We start from the raw sequence: 15,943 nt of genomic DNA, 5'->3' as shown, positions 1-15,943 counted from the left end.
GTAATCAATGGAAAGTTAATAGGATTAGAGCTGGGTGAATTATAATCCTGACTGCATACAAAAAGGATCACTTCAATATAACTAATTCTAGGTTGAGGGAAATTTTGGCCAAGCCACAGCTTGATATTGGTCAGATGGTTAATATGAAAGAAGCCTGGATGATGGCCATAGTTAACACAATGTGGAGCTGGAGGAACTCAACAGGCCAGGCAGCATCAGAGGAGCAGGAGAGCTGACATTTTGGGCCACGACCTTTCTTCATTTCCTGAAGAAAGATCCCGTTCTGAAACAACAGCTTTCCTGCTCCTCTGATGCTGCCGGGCGTGCTCTGTTCCTCCAGCTCCACACTGTGTTATCTCTGACTCAAGTATCAGCCATTCTTACTATCTCTGGATGATGGCCAAAAGTGTTGAATGTGGAAGGTTACCATACTTGCAGATGTGATGCTGTTACTGAGGAATAGCTTGGTTGTGATGAATATAAGAAGTCAATGGATGGAGCCTAGACATATGCCACAAGGATGTAGATTAAAGAGAGCTGCATGGCACAAGGAGCCAGGATCATATGTTATTCACTGTTTTGCTGTGGGAAGGCAGGATAAGCTTGAAAAGTGAATTGGATAATTGTTAATGAAACATTGGAAGATCTTGAAGAAGAGATGGACTAAAGGTTCAATTTGTTCTTTTGAGTAGGGTGAAGACATTCAAGGAACATCAGGATTAATTGACATTGTTGTAGGAGCATAGTTAGCACAGGGAGTTATCTTCTGAGAAACTGGGTTTGGAGAACTAGGTGGTGAACAAAATAGATAAAGTTATGACAGAAGAGTTGGGGAGGTAACCTTCCCAGTGATGTCTCCATTTAATAAAGAAGATGAAGTGTGTTGTGAGTAAGGTGTATGGAGTAATGAAAAGGTTGCAGAGGTCATTGTGACAGACACTCTCAGCAATGGAGTCAACGGTACAACACTTTTTCCTTTTAAACACCAGAGATGAGGATAGTTATTACAATTGTGCAAAATCAAAAATGTAGTTGTTTGTAAAGAAGAAGAGTTTGAGATGGTTCTCCTTTTAAAGAATGATTCTGTAGGAGTACTAGATTTGGATGTGATCGATACGTAGTTAAAGCAATCAAAGAATGGCTGGCGGGATCTAGCAGTGGATTGTTATATCAGCAAACTGTGACATATACTCTTGCCAGAATTTGCGACAATAGGGGCTAGAGAATGGTGGGGCAAGAGAAACAAAACAACAAGTGAGGCATTTGCAGAATTGGTTTATAAGAGTATTGACATTAACATAGGGGGTGGACCAGAGGGCTGGGAATGAAGAAATTGTGTGTGGAAATTTTAAACTTTAAATGAGAATGGTACTATTTAAGGCTGAAATGAAGGTATGATTAGAATTACCTCACCCCTCAGACCGGAAATAGTGGTGATATTTGTGAAGGCACCATTGTACTCAGGAAATTCGGGGGTGAAAAAGAAGGTGAATTTCAAGGAGATGGTTTGGGGTAAGTTTCATTGCAAGTTTAAATCTTTGACAACAAGGACCTACAGCTAAAGTGAATAAGGTTGGACTTAGTCAGTTTTGTCAATATAGTATTCTGTTGATTAAGTCAAAGGGCCATGTTTTCAAGCTCCCCAACAGAGACTTTGAATTTCTCTGATATTTCTCCTACTTACAAGGGTTCCTGCACTTGCTTATTAGTTTCTAATTATTTTTCACTTCTACACTGTAGATTTTTTTTTAATTTCTAGGAGTAAATTTAGACCATTTGTGAGTTAATTTGTTTTGACAGAATTGAGCTGCTATATTATTCTGAGCAACGTGTATTGAAGATGTTATGTAACTCATACAAAGGTATAATACAAATATTATCTTAATTTTTTTCCCGAGGGCAAAATAAATAGATCCATAGCAACATTAAATTTTCAGTAAACTGTCAAAAAAATAGCATCAACGATGTCTGAGCAATGACATTTTATTTTATGGGGTAATCCTATCCTCATACTGACAGGAGTTTCTTCAGTGATTAAAAGCTGTAAGGATTCATGCCATCACTTGTCACCTCATCCACCACCTTCTCCTTCCTGTTAGCAAGTTACTTAAAACCCTCAACTTTTCCTGCTTTCTCTCATCTTTTCCGATTCCTCATTTAATGGTTTCTAATCTATTTGGCTCAGACTACATCACTATGATGTGCCTTTACACAATTTTGATGCTCTAGAAATAAGTTGTTTCTGAGAGTTAGCATTGCTTCTTCATATAATTGAAATGATATACTGAATAAGTAAGATGATATTACAAAGAATTAAGCAAAATTTACAGTAGAAGAAAAAGGCCATATAACTCACATTGTTTGGTCAATGGCTGTGTTCATGCTTATGTTATACACCAGCCTCCTCAAATGATTAATCATCAGACCCTAACACCATATCCTTTATTTCTCTAGTGTGCTGATCCAGCTTCCCCTTTAGTATGTCCATTACTTCAACTAATCTATATGAATTGGAGTTCCTCATTCTAACATCTCTTTACTATATTGGGTGATGAGGGAAATCATGTTCCAGAGTCAACTCCTGGGACATACTAAGTCTGTCATATTCAACTGGATCAGGTGGGGCTGAAACAAATCTCAAGTCTTGGTGACCTCAAGCCTGTGATAAAAGAACTGGCTGTGTTTCCATTCATCACAAAAAAATCTGTAGACATCAAGGGAGGACTTGATCAGTTTGGCACATGGTATCTAGTGGTCTGCTCACGATGTCATTGTTTATATACAAAGACTTGTGACCTGGGGTAATGGCCACTGGATTTTTGAGATATGTTGAACTATACCTAATATGTATGAGGCGTTATCCTCAAAATGAGAGGAGACTGGTAAATTGAATTCTTTTATTCTTCTCACCTGTGAATAAAGTGATATGTTTAATATTTTTCTTCTCTCTTTGAATCAGAAATCTATTTGTTTGTGAAGTTCAAATTTTAAAGTGACTGCAACAGCTCTCTTTGAGGTGAAATCAAAAGTATGGATTATCTATATATTTACACTGGCGTTGGTGGCGTGGCATGTGATTGTCATTATTGTCACAACACACACATGCACAAGTATACAAGGAAGAAATAAAAAAAAATTACAATTGAGGATAACTTGAAAGCAAAGATGATAATGACATGCATCATTCCAGGAAATTAATGTCTAAAGAATGTTATTTTCAGATATTGAAGGCAGCAGTTTTAGAAATCCTCTTAAAATTGACACAACAATATGAGGTTGACATATCAAAATTTGATCCACTTTTCAGATGAACACAAAATTTCTTCCAGAACTAACTTTTAATGAGGTTTACCGGGACTTGAGGCTAGCTTTTCCATTCGTTTTCAGTCTGGCTGTTCCACTGATAGCCATGTAAACTTTACTCACTTGAATGGCGAAAAGTAGACTGAGATAAGGGACTCCAGAAGTTGCAATTAAACTCTCCAGTGACCTAATGAACTTTGGCCACATGGCCTGGTTTTTGGCTGAGACAGTTTCAACTTATCAACTGATTTCTTGCACTTTGGCCAAAGGTCTATTGTTTGTTTCATGGTATAGATTGTGAGCTGTTAGGGTTGTTGCAGTCATAATGAGTTTTGATCGCTCCCTTTGTTACTGGCCTCTTCTAGCCTTCATTGTTCGTTTTGTGTTTGTTGACTGCAAGGTCCATACTAAACAAGGGTGTGTAATTCCAGGATGATGATGTTTAAGGTGTAGAGTTGGATGAACACAGCAGGCCAAGCACCATGAGAGGAGCAGGAAGGCTGACATTTCAGGCCCAGACTCTTCTTCAGAAGAAGGTTCTAGGCCCAAAATGTCAGCTTTCCTACTCCTCTCATGCTGCTTGGCTTGCTGTGTTCATCCAGCTCTACACCTTGTTATGTCAGATTCTCCAGCATCTGCAGTTCCTACTGTCTCTGATGACGTTTCAGTGTTGTTCTGTACTTGCACATTGTATGTTCTAAAAATCTAGTCAACACACGTTTTATGCCAATTTTAGTACAGCGAAGTTCTATTCTAATAACTCAGTAAGTATATTTTCAAAAACAATTCATGATCTTTTTATTGAGCTGAGAAGGGGTGAAACAGTTACGCTAAATATCACAGTGCACCGTAGTTGCAAAATATAGCAGCATTTATTCTATTTAATTGCATTTTGTCATCAGTTAAAGTTCATAAGTTAAAGTAGTGATTTTTTACAGAGAAAGGAAAAATTAACATTACTATGCTAATGAGACAAAGAAAATAACCAGCCCCTATAGAGCAGATAAGGCTCTTGCTCTTTTGATGCAGCAAAGATTAAAACATACTTGTCAAAGTGTACCGACAGTCAAATTATAATAAAGCCTGCTTTGTTGTGAAATTAGCACCATGAAAATTACAGTATAGAAGATTGTCATTTCTAATATTGTGTGTGTGCTTCCTGTTTGATGCACCAATTTAAAATTAATCTCCTTGACCTCTCTTCCTTTAGCTCCATAAGGTCACAAGTTAGGCGACACAAGATTATAGTCCAACAGGCTTCGAACGTAGAACATACAGAACATAAAACAATATAGCACAGTATAGGCCCTTCAACCAGGATGTTGTGCCAAACTTTTACACTAATCCTAAGGTCTGTCTACCTCATACTACCTCCCACCTCATACTATCACCCATATGCCTATCTAATAGACGCTTAAATGCCCCTAATGAGGCCAACTCCACTACCTGCTCTGTCAATGCATTCCACACCCTGACCGCTCTCTGAGTAAAGAACCTACCTCTGACGTCTTCTCTATATCTACCTCTGCTCACTTTAAAATTATGCCCCCTCATAATGGCTACCTCCACCCTAGGAAAAAGTCTCTGGCTGTCCACTCTATCTATGCCTCTGATCATTTTGTACACCTCTATCAAGTCACCTTTCATCCTTCGTTGTTCTAAAGAGAAAAGCCCTAACTCTCTCAACCTTTCCTCGCAAGACTTTCCCTGCATTCCAGGCAACATCCTGGTAAATCTCCTCTGCGCCTTTTCCAATGCTTCCACATCTTTCCTGTTATGAGGTGACCAGAACTGGACACAATACTCCAGATGTGGCCGAACCAGGCTTTTGTACAGTTGGAGCATAATTTCATGGCTCTTGAACTCAATCCCTCTATTCTTGAAAGCTAACACACCGTACACCTTCTTAACAGCTCTATCCACCTGGGTGGCAGCTTTCAGGGAATTGTGGATATGAACCCCAAGATCCCTCTGCTCCTCCACACTGCTAAGAATCTTTCCATTAACCCTGTATTCTGCTTTCAAGTTTGTCCTTCTAAAATGAATCGCCTCACATTTTCAGGGTTAAACTCCATCTGCCACTTCTCAGCCCAGCTCTGCATTCTATCAATGTCCCTTTGTAACCTAGAACAGCCTTGCTGCACTATCTACAACTTGACCCATCTTCATATCATCCGCGAACTTACTATTCCACCCTTCTACTTCTGCATTCAATTCATTGACAAAGAACACAAATAGAAGAGGAGCCAGAACAGATCTTTGTGGTACACCACTCATAACTGAGCACCATGTTGAATGTTTTCCATCCACTACCATCCTTTGCCTTCTAATGACTTGCCAATTCTGAATCCAATCTGCCATATTTCCCCCATCTCATGCCTCCTTACCTTCTGCATGAACCTACCACGAGGAACGTTATCAAATGCCTTACTTAAATCCATGTATACCACATCCACTGCTCCACCTTCATCTATGTGTTTGGCCACCTCTTCAAAGAATTCGATAAGATTTGTGAGGCATTATCTGCCCCTCACAAATCCATGTTGACTATCATGAATCAAACTGTGCCTTTCCAAGAGATCTCAGATTGAAATCCCAAGCTTATTTAAAATCACAAGTTTTTGGGCATTGAGACTTCAAAGGGGCAACGCTCCAAAAGCTTGTGATTTCAAATAAACCTGTTGAACTATAAGCTGGTGCTGTCTGACTTCTGACCTTGACCACCCCAGTCAACATCAGCACCCCTACATCATAATTCCATAGCCGCCTTCAACAATGAATCCAGTTTTCTTTCAAAAGATGAAATGGAGTGTTCATCATTTGCATCCTTGAAAAAAATGTCTCTGCTGCAACAAACTGTTGAATGATGCCATTGGCATAATGTTTCAATACAGTCTGTTTTATTCTCAATAATTCTTTTCATCGTGTTTTATGTTCCACTCTTTCTATCATCTCTTTCCCTATTGGGTCTAACTTTGGCCATTGCTGTCATTGTTCTCTCTGTATTTCTTCAAGAGATGTACTATTTTCATTCTGTTTCTCTTTTGCATAATCATTCTGTTGGCATTGTTTAATCTCTCCTCGAAATCTTCAATTTTTGGATGTGCTTCTTTTTTATTCATTCACAGGATATGGCCGTTACTGGTTAGGCCCATCTCTAATTGCCCAGAAGGTAGTTAAGAATCACCATCATTGCTGTGGATCACATGTAGGAGTCACATGTAGGCCAGAAGACTTATGGAAGGTTCTCTGGATTAATAGTGTGGTAATGTCACAATGCCTTTGTCTCCCTGTAAATGTTTGTTTCTTTTTAAATTTTCTGTCTTAAGTTCATTTTGGGTATTCTTTATGAATGGTGTTCTCTCTGCACATATTCCTTCTTCTCCATTTGTCTCTATTCAATTCTCTGGGCTGATTCTTGATCAGTCGAGGGATTAATGATTACAGAGAAAGGGCAAGAAAGTGAGGATTGTTGGATCAACCATGATTCAAATAAATAAGAGTAGACTGGAGGGTCGACTCCTGTTCCTATTTCTCATTGTCTCTAAATGGGCATATACAGTGATTTTTGTATATTCTTACTCATTTTCCTTCATGATAACCTCAGCTGATGATGCAAATTGAACTCACACTGCTTTGCAAACCAACCTTGCAGCCAAACCCTGCATATTGGTGATTACTATACCCACTGGAAGAAGGCAGAGGTAAAGAAATGTAGGCAGGAAAGGTGCTTTTGGATCTAAAAGCTCTGCAGTGACTTAAAGCCTGTGAAACCAGATTCCCATAGTCATTGCCAACTATATATAGCATAGGTCAGAAAAACACAAATGCAAGAGAAGCCTTGTGGCACAGTAAGTAATGTCCCTGCCTGAGAGCCAGAATTTTTGGATTCAAGTCCAGTTCTGGGATTTGATATTCATGGAAGGTGCTGACAATCTGGCCGAACGTGGCCTTGGATATCAAACTGTAATATATGCCAAGGACAGGACGAAAGAATAGGAGAGATTCCTGTCAAAGAGGTGATGGAAAGAGAATTGCTACCCCTCAATCAGGGCCATTCACAGTCATAGGCTACAACAGGCTTACCTGCTTTGCAAGTAAGTTGGCCGCATGATGAAGATTATAAATTTGTGGTTTTGACCTACCTTTGTGTGGAGAGCTGAAGAATAGAAGATGGATGTAGTTAACAGAGAGAAAAGAGGAGGCCATGCATGCAGCTTGGTTTATATTATGAACATATACATTAGAAACAAGATTAGGCCCCTCACCCCTTTCTTTTTTATTCAGTGTGGGCATTGCTGGCTGGCATTTCTTATCTGTCCCTCGTTGCCTTTGGGAAATTGATGGTGAGCTGCTCTAATTTTAAGGTGCTGCCTCATTGTGCTGGAATTCCCAACAAGTGGGAATAGTTTCTTTTGAAATACTCTACTAACTGCTTGTTAGTCTTGGCATGCCTCTTTCAATAAGTGTTAGACTATGAACTATTGTATTTGTGATACTTCAGAAACAATCTTCATCTCTAACTTTTAATGAGTCTTGCTGACACCCACTGTGTCTGTTTGTCGAAATGTTATTTCACTGCTTGAACTCTCAAGAAAATTTGTTAGGTTAAGAACTAACAGTTCTTGTCCCTTTAGTTTTTCAGCAGCTTCTGTTGTGTCAAAAGTCTGGAAATGCTTCAATTACAGTTGGCTTCCCAGTGAAAAATCAAATAATCTGTCTGACTTAAACCGTCCACAGAACCACTGCATAAGTTTATGCGAAAAGATTTTCAAAACAAAACAATAAAACTATGAAAAAAATACTTTTAAAAGAGCCAAATCAAATGAATGATAAAAACTAGTAGCGAAATAATATTTGAGAAGGAAAAGGTAACTTAACAACCTGTGAGCCTGAAGGCTTTCAATGCCTTTAGCTCTCCTTAGTTTGAATACAGATAGTTGAATACACACCCAGAATAATCTATGCTATGCATATATAAAATCTCACAATACCTCATTTAAATGACTGATAATATTTAAATGGAGTTACGGCTAATTTTGACAAGATTACATTCAACCCATTTCAAAGGACCTCACGTATGTGACTGTATAGGTATGAGTCAGATTTGCCAGTTCTCCTGAGCAATTCTGTTCGTGCACCCACTATTTGTTTTTCTAGAACCAAATATAATGTATTCAGCTGGAACTCAGTATAGAAAATCTGGCAGTCATGAAGTATCTGTGCTTCAGAGATCAAAATACCACGAGATTTGATATTGTGACTGTGACAGAAGAAAGACGTTGATTTAAACTAACTGTTCGAAAGAAAGCTAATTTTAAAGAAGTGATGATATGTCACACATGATGTAATGGGGAATAATGCTGGAAAGGGAAATACTAAATTAAAATGGAATGTATTAAAGATTCTCTTGGAACGGGTGCAAATTAAATATACATCTCAAAGTAGCAGAAAGTTCATATCAAAACACAGTCAAAAATTGGTCAGTATTATTTAATCCCCTCTAAATAGAGTTATGTTATTAAATAGACACAGAGTTTTCAAAACTAGGCCCTTTCATCCAATTGCCAGACATTGAAAAACATATTTCAAAATGCACAGAATGGATACATTTCCAAAAATGAGAAAAATTTCAAGGGACAGACCCATCATCTATGGTTAACTAGAAAGTTTAAAGATAGTATCAAACTTAAAAAATGTGGCTGTGTATAGACAGGGGGCAAGTCAAAAGATTGCATGGAAAATAAAAATCAATGACTCATTCCTGCCTAGCGTCCATGTTCCGAGCCAATTGCAGTCGGGAGTCCCTACCCCGCCATCACTCCATCACTGAGCCAATGACACACCGCCATTCCAAAAGCCCATGCATTGGGTCTACAAAGTTAGAAGTCCCCATCGACACTCTTCTGGCCTCCCTGCATCATCAGGAAGGTGAAGAAAAGAAAAGCAAAAAATCAATGAAAAGGAGAGAGAGAAAAAGAATGTGGCTGGCCTGGAGCGAACGTGCTCAGCTTGAACACCACTTGCTCCTTACTCAGCAGGAGACCCCAGGCTGGGGTGGAGCAGTGTCTGGCTCGTCCTGGCGCTTCTGCCGCTGCAACTGCTGCCAGAGACCACCTCCTTCACCTGGCACTGTGCAGACTTTACAGAAAAGAAAATCAAGGAAAAAAAGAGCAAAAACAAAAACGAGGAAAGAGAAAGAGAAAGAAAGCAGATGGGAACAGATGAGCACTGGGCCCAGTCCTGCTACTAAACTACCATCTTGGATGGATACTTGATTATTACTGCATTCCCAGTGTGGTTTAACCTAGCTTGTACAGATACTTAATATAACTAAAGCATAGTCATGCCTTTCCAACTCAGTATGCTGTATCGGCTGCTGATCATAATGAAGATAGCTGCCTTCGTCTGCTTCAAGTCTAGTTTACCACAAAGCCTGCTTCATTTAGGGTGGTAGAGGAAAACCATTTGTTGGTCTAACTAAATTAATCTCTTGAACTTAATAAGATCTGGTTTGTTGCATGTTAGCGATTCGTTACAGGTTACATTGATACGATGGATGTTGTTATTTTGAAGAGAACCAAATATTAGTTTTTAAACCTTCAAGATCTGAAGCTGTTGTGACCACAAATTCATATGACATCATCACTGTGCATGATTCTTATAGTCAGCATCTTCTCTCCATGCTCTTTTTCTGTCATTATTAGTGTCATACCTTTGTGTACATAAATAAATATACCTTGTCTCTGACTTTTCAAATTCAAGTGATCTGTGAATTTCACTTCCGTGCATGTCTCTTTGGATTTCAAAGATTGATAGCTTGATGGGAGCAGGGGAGTTGACTTTAATTCTCTTCATGATGATCTAAGGTCTGCAAGTCCCTTGCATTATTGGATTCCCCATTTGACTCGACCCAATACAGCAGTAGTGGGCAATTAAGTCAAGTTCCTGTAGCTACTTCACACAATCCCTTCAGCAGTTTGTCAGTATACTTTCTCTGTTGGTCTCAAGCTCCTTAGAGGACAGTATCTTCACTACATGCAACCCTGAACCGCACAGGTTACCTGAATGTGACGTGTCTCTTACAGTGAAGGCTGCTCTTATGTGTGACCTGTTGCACTTACTAGGGCGGCTCCTTATCATGCATGCCTGATAGTCCTGTAGATGTAAGTGTGAAGTCAACTTCCTCAGTAGGATGTTGAGTTTAATCTTTGGCTTCCTGCCCATCCGCAACTCTGATGGTGATAAAACATCTCAGAGTGGGGAAATTGCTTTAATTTAGTGCCACATTTTTCTTCAAGAGTGAATTAATTATCCTGACTCTAGGATGTACTTCTCCATTAAATTGTGGATTTATTGTTGAGCTTATGATGGATCTAGAACTGACTGCAAACTGGTTGAAGCAAATTTGTCAGTGAATTGTGGTCTGTTGTACAAAGTAACCACATCAGCGATATTGTGGATTGCAATTATTTCATGTAAGATTCTGCAAATATCTGCTTCGTAACCTTTGTCTGCAGGGAGAAGTAATTAATGACAATGAAATTCTGGCCCATCAACTGAGCTTTGGCTCTGCACTTAGTGATCCTCTTGTGTCTCTGGTGCAGCTTCTCTTGGACACCTTCCTGAAGTTAAGTTGGAATGATCAAACAATAGTATGTCATCCACAATCATAAAATGCAGTCAATGCATAAAATTTAATTTCATGGACAATCCATTGATCCTAAATTGTTTTGGCCAAACTTCAACAGAATACAGAGATAATGGGAAGTGCAGATGCTGGAGATTCCAAGATAATAAAATGTGAGGCTGGATGAACACAGCAGGCCAAGCAGCATCTCAGGAGCACAAAAGCTGACGTTTCGGGCCTAGACCCTTCATCAGAGAGGGGGATGGGGGGAGGGAACTGGAATAAATAGGGAGAGAGGGGGAGGCGGACCGAAGATGGAGAGTAAAGAAGATAGGTGGAGAGGGTGTAGGTGGGGAGGTAGGGAGGGGATAGATCAGTCCAGGGAAGACGGACAGGTCAAGGAGGTGGGATGAGGTTAGTAGGTAGCGGGGGGTGCGGCTTGGGGTGGGAGGAAGGGATGGGTGAGAGGAAGAACCGGTTAGGGAGGCAGAGACAGGTTGGACTGGTTTTGGGATGCAGTGGGTAGGGGGGAAGAGCTGGGCTGGTTGTGTGGTGCAGTGGGGGGAGGGGATGAACTGGGCTGGTTTAGGGATGCAGTAGGGGAAGGGGAGATTTTGAAACTGGTGAAGTCCACATTGATACCATATGGCTGCAGGGTTCCCAGGCGGAATATGAGTTGCTGTTCCTGCAACCTTCGGGTGGCATCATTGTGGCAGTGCAGGAGGCCCATGATGGACATGTCATCAAGAGAATGGGAGGGGGAGTGGAAATGGTTTGCGACTGGGAGGTGCAGTTGTTTGTTGCGAACTGAGCGGAGGTGTTCTGCAAAGCGGTCCCCAAGCCTCCGCTTGGTTTCCCCAATGTAGAGGAAGCCGCACCGGGTACAGTGGATGCAGTATACCACATTGGCAGATGTGCAGGTGAACCTCTGCTTAATGTGGAATGTCATCTTGGGGCCTGGGATGGGGGTGAGGGAGGAGGTGTGGGGACAAGTGTAGCATTTCCTGCGGTTGCAGGGGAAGGTGCCGGGTGTGGTGGGGTTGGAGGGCAGTGTGGAGCGAACAAGGGAGTCACGGAGAGAGTGGTCTCTCCGGAAAGCAGACAGGGGAGGGGATGGAAAAATGTCTTGGGTGGTGGGGTCGGATTGTAAATGGCGGAAGTGTCGGAGGATAATGCGTTGTATCCGGAGGTTGGTAGGGTGGTGTGTGAGAACGAGGGGGATCCTCTTGGGGCGGTTGTGGCGGGGGCGGGGTGTGAGGGATGTGTCGCGGGAAATGCGGGAGACGCGGTCAAGGGCGTTCTCAATCACCGTGGGGGGAAAGTTGCGGTCCTTAAAGAACTTGGACATCTGGGATGTGCGGGAGTGGAATGTCTTATCGTGGGAGCAGATGCGGCAGAGGCGGAGGAATTGGGAATAGGGGATGGAATTTTTGCAGGAGGGTGGGTGGGAGGAGGTGTATTCTAGGTAGCTGTGGGAGTCGGTGGGCTTGAAATGGACATCAGTTACAAGCTGGTTGCCTGAGATGGAGACTGAGAGGTCCAGGAAGGTGAGGGATGTGCTGGAGATGGCCCAGGTGAACTGAAGGTTGGGGTGGAAGGTGTTGGTGAAGTGGATGAACTGTTCGAGCCCCTCTGGGGAGCAAGAGGCGGCGCCGATACAGTCATCAATGTACCGGAGGAAGAGGTGGGGTTTGGGGCCTGTGTAGGTGCGACAGAATACTGACAGATGGTGAAGCATCCGTGGTTCCTCATGTGCATTGTTGTATCTAACTAAGTTGATTATGGTTTGCTGGCCATTGTACCATTTTGACTCAGTACATGTCTTGAATTTGTGAATAAACCTAATAATATGCCTGGCAAAGCTGGTGGACCAAGGCCCTGGGAAAAAAAAAATCTGCAATTTTCCCTGCATGTATACTGTTTAGTAGTGAACTTCATGAAACAACATCATAATATGTGCATTCTTGCTAATGCTTTCTCATTCTACAGAAAAACTAAATGTTTCTGATCCATTTCTATGACCACTTTCAGATGAAATATGTAATCTGAAAATATCTTGCACGCCCATGTAACCTTCTTCTCAATCACAGTGTATCATGTTTCTGTTTCTGATAATGTTTATTATCCCCATTCTGTTGCTCCTGGAACAGCATTGACACTAAATCTGTAGCTGAAGCATCAGTTTGCTATAATGGTTGTTGGAAAGGAAGGCTTATTTCTTTCAGACATTTTCTAATCAACCTGTTCAGAGATACTGTCACACACTTCTGGATTAAGTGAGATTTCTACTTGGGCCTCCTGGACCAAGGGTAGAGACATGACCATTGCACCACAAGATCCCTCTCGGGCAGGTTTATACTGTGCTGAGACATCTGTGGATGTTGGCATGTTCTTGATCCTCTGAAAAGGATTCCCCTCAATGCAGGTTTACACAGAAATCATCTGAAAGGTTTTGTATTAGGTCCCTCACGAGGCAAAAATTTCACCAACTAATTTACCATCTTTAACAATATTTGAAGATACTGAGCTAACTTCAGACAGAGGAATACTGAAATGGCTTTAATTGAGATAGAAAGTCATTGAGTCACACAGCATGGAAACTGACCATTTGGTTCAAGTTGTCAATGCTGTCCAGGCTACAAATACTAAACTAGACCCATTGCCTTGTGCTTGCAAAACTAGGAACATAGCGTCTCACATTAGATGTGATCTATAATTGGGCAAAACTCTACTATCCTCTGAGTGTCAAAAATTATACCAAAAAACAATTTAAGATCACCAGTCAGGATCACAAAATAGCTCACTTACATTTGCTAGGAGATACATTTATTCATACACAGGGATCTGTCCTCTGCAGGAGAAAGGAATTTGATCAGACCCTTTCAACTTAAAGCTGGGATGGACAGTTTTCAGTAGTGGTGTCCCCATAGCATTATCGACCAGAGTACACTTGCCAGCCAATTAGCGCTCTGTTTCTTGGGAAGAATAAGTTGCTTGCTTGCTTTGAAATTTGGAACTCTTGCATATGTGCTGATTTGTCCTTCTGTGGGTCAGTGTTCAACACATTTACTATTGACACCATTCTTTTTATGCACCTCAGATTGTTTCACCATATCAAGGTGCAAGAGAAATAGATGTTGTTGTTGAATTAGCTGACAGGTTGAGGGTTTGTAAACTTGTGAAACTCATGAAGAAGAGGAAGATGTTAAACTGATTATTCCACAGTTCACTGCCTGTCACCTTAAGAATGTGCCATTTACTCCCATGCTTGGTTTCCTGTCTGTTACCTCTATCAATGCTAATATATGATTCGCATCACACAGCATCATCAAATGGTTAGAGCAGATAAGGAGGCTATTTGGCCAGCCATGTTTAAGCCAGCTCTCTGAAAAAAAAATGCTGTTGGTTGATGAGCAAGGGAGTCACCATCTCTGTGAAAATCTATATTTTGCTTACATTTAAGATTTACTTGAAAAAGACGATTTAAGTTCTAAACTTCCAACCATTAAGCAGGGTTTTACAAACTCTACTCAAAGAGAAGATCAGAATAAATTATTAATGAAAACAGCTGAAACTGTGTATTTCTGCAACCGGTCAGTCATTTCCTTTTCTTCAGAAAGCCATGTACCTCTGTGCAATTTAGCATAGAGTGTGCCTTTGAGCAAAGTGCTGGGAATTTGGTGATTACGGTAAGGAGGTACTTTGCTTGAGCTTTTTCTCATTTTAGTGAAAGACAGAAGGAAGCCACATTTCTGACATATGTGCGTGTGTGTTATGCCCAGCGCAAACAAATCAAACTGACCATTACAGGACATAGGAGAATGGAGGTGTCAGATACAATTGCTGAATCAAAGCAGATCCCATTCAGCTTCAGAGATAATGGGAACTGCAGATGCTGGAGAATTCCAAGATAATAAAATGTGAGACTGGATGAACACAGCAGGCCAAGCAGCATCTCAGGAGCACAAAAGCTGACGTTTCGGGCCTAGACCCTTCATCAGAGAGGGGGATGGGGAGAGGGATCTGGAATAAATAGGGAGAGAGGGGGAGGGAGACCGAAGATGGAGAGAAAAGAAGATAGGTGGAGAGAGTATAGTTGGGGAGGTAGGGAGGGGATAGGCCAGTCCAGGGAAGACGGACAGGTCAAGGAGGTGGGACGATGTTAGTCGGTAGATGGGCGTGCGGCTTGTGGTGGGAGGAAGGGATGGGTGAGAGGAAGAACCGGTTAGGGAGGCAGAGACAGGTTGGACTGGTTTTGGGATGCAGTGGTTGGGGGGAAGAGCTGGGCTGGTTGTGTGGTGCTGTGGGGGGAGGGGACGAACTGGGCTGGTTTAGGGATGCAGTAGGGGAAGGGGAGATTTTGAAACTGGTGAAGTCCACATTGATACCATATGGCTGCAGGGTTCCCAGGCGGAATATGAGTTGCTGTTCCTGCAACCTTCGGGTGGCATCATTGTGGCAGTGCAGGAGGCCCATGACGGACGTGTCATCTAGAGAATGGGAGGGGGAGTGGAAACGGTATGCGACTGGGAGGTGCAGTTGTTTGTTGCGAACTGAGCAGAGGTGTTCTGCAAAGCGGTCTCCAAGCCTCCGCTTGGTTTCCCCAATGTAGAGGAAGCCACACCGGGTACAGTGGATAGAGTATACCACATTGGCAGATGTGCAGGTGAACCTCTGCTTAATGTGGAATGTCATCTTGGGGCCTGGGATAGGGGTGAGGGAGGAGGTGTGGGGGCAAGTGTAGCATTTCCTGCGGTTGCAGGGGAAGGTGCTGGGTGTGGTGGGGTTGGAGGGTAGTGTGGAGCGAACAAGGGAGTCACGGAGAGAGTGGTCTCTCCGGAAAGCAGACAGGGGTGGGAATGGAAAAATGTCTTGGGTGGTGGGGTCGGATTGTAAATGGCGGAAGTGTCGGAGGATGATGCGTTGTATCCGGAGGTTGGTAGGGTGGTGTGTGAGAACGAGGGGGATCCTCTTTGGGCGGTTGTGGGGGGGCGGCGGGGTGTGAGGGAT

This window comes from Stegostoma tigrinum, chromosome 22 (assembly GCF_030684315.1).
Source record: "Stegostoma tigrinum isolate sSteTig4 chromosome 22, sSteTig4.hap1, whole genome shotgun sequence".
NCBI classification, from domain to species: Eukaryota; Metazoa; Chordata; class Chondrichthyes; order Orectolobiformes; family Stegostomatidae; genus Stegostoma; species Stegostoma tigrinum.
This window is presented reverse-complemented; position numbering follows the sequence as displayed.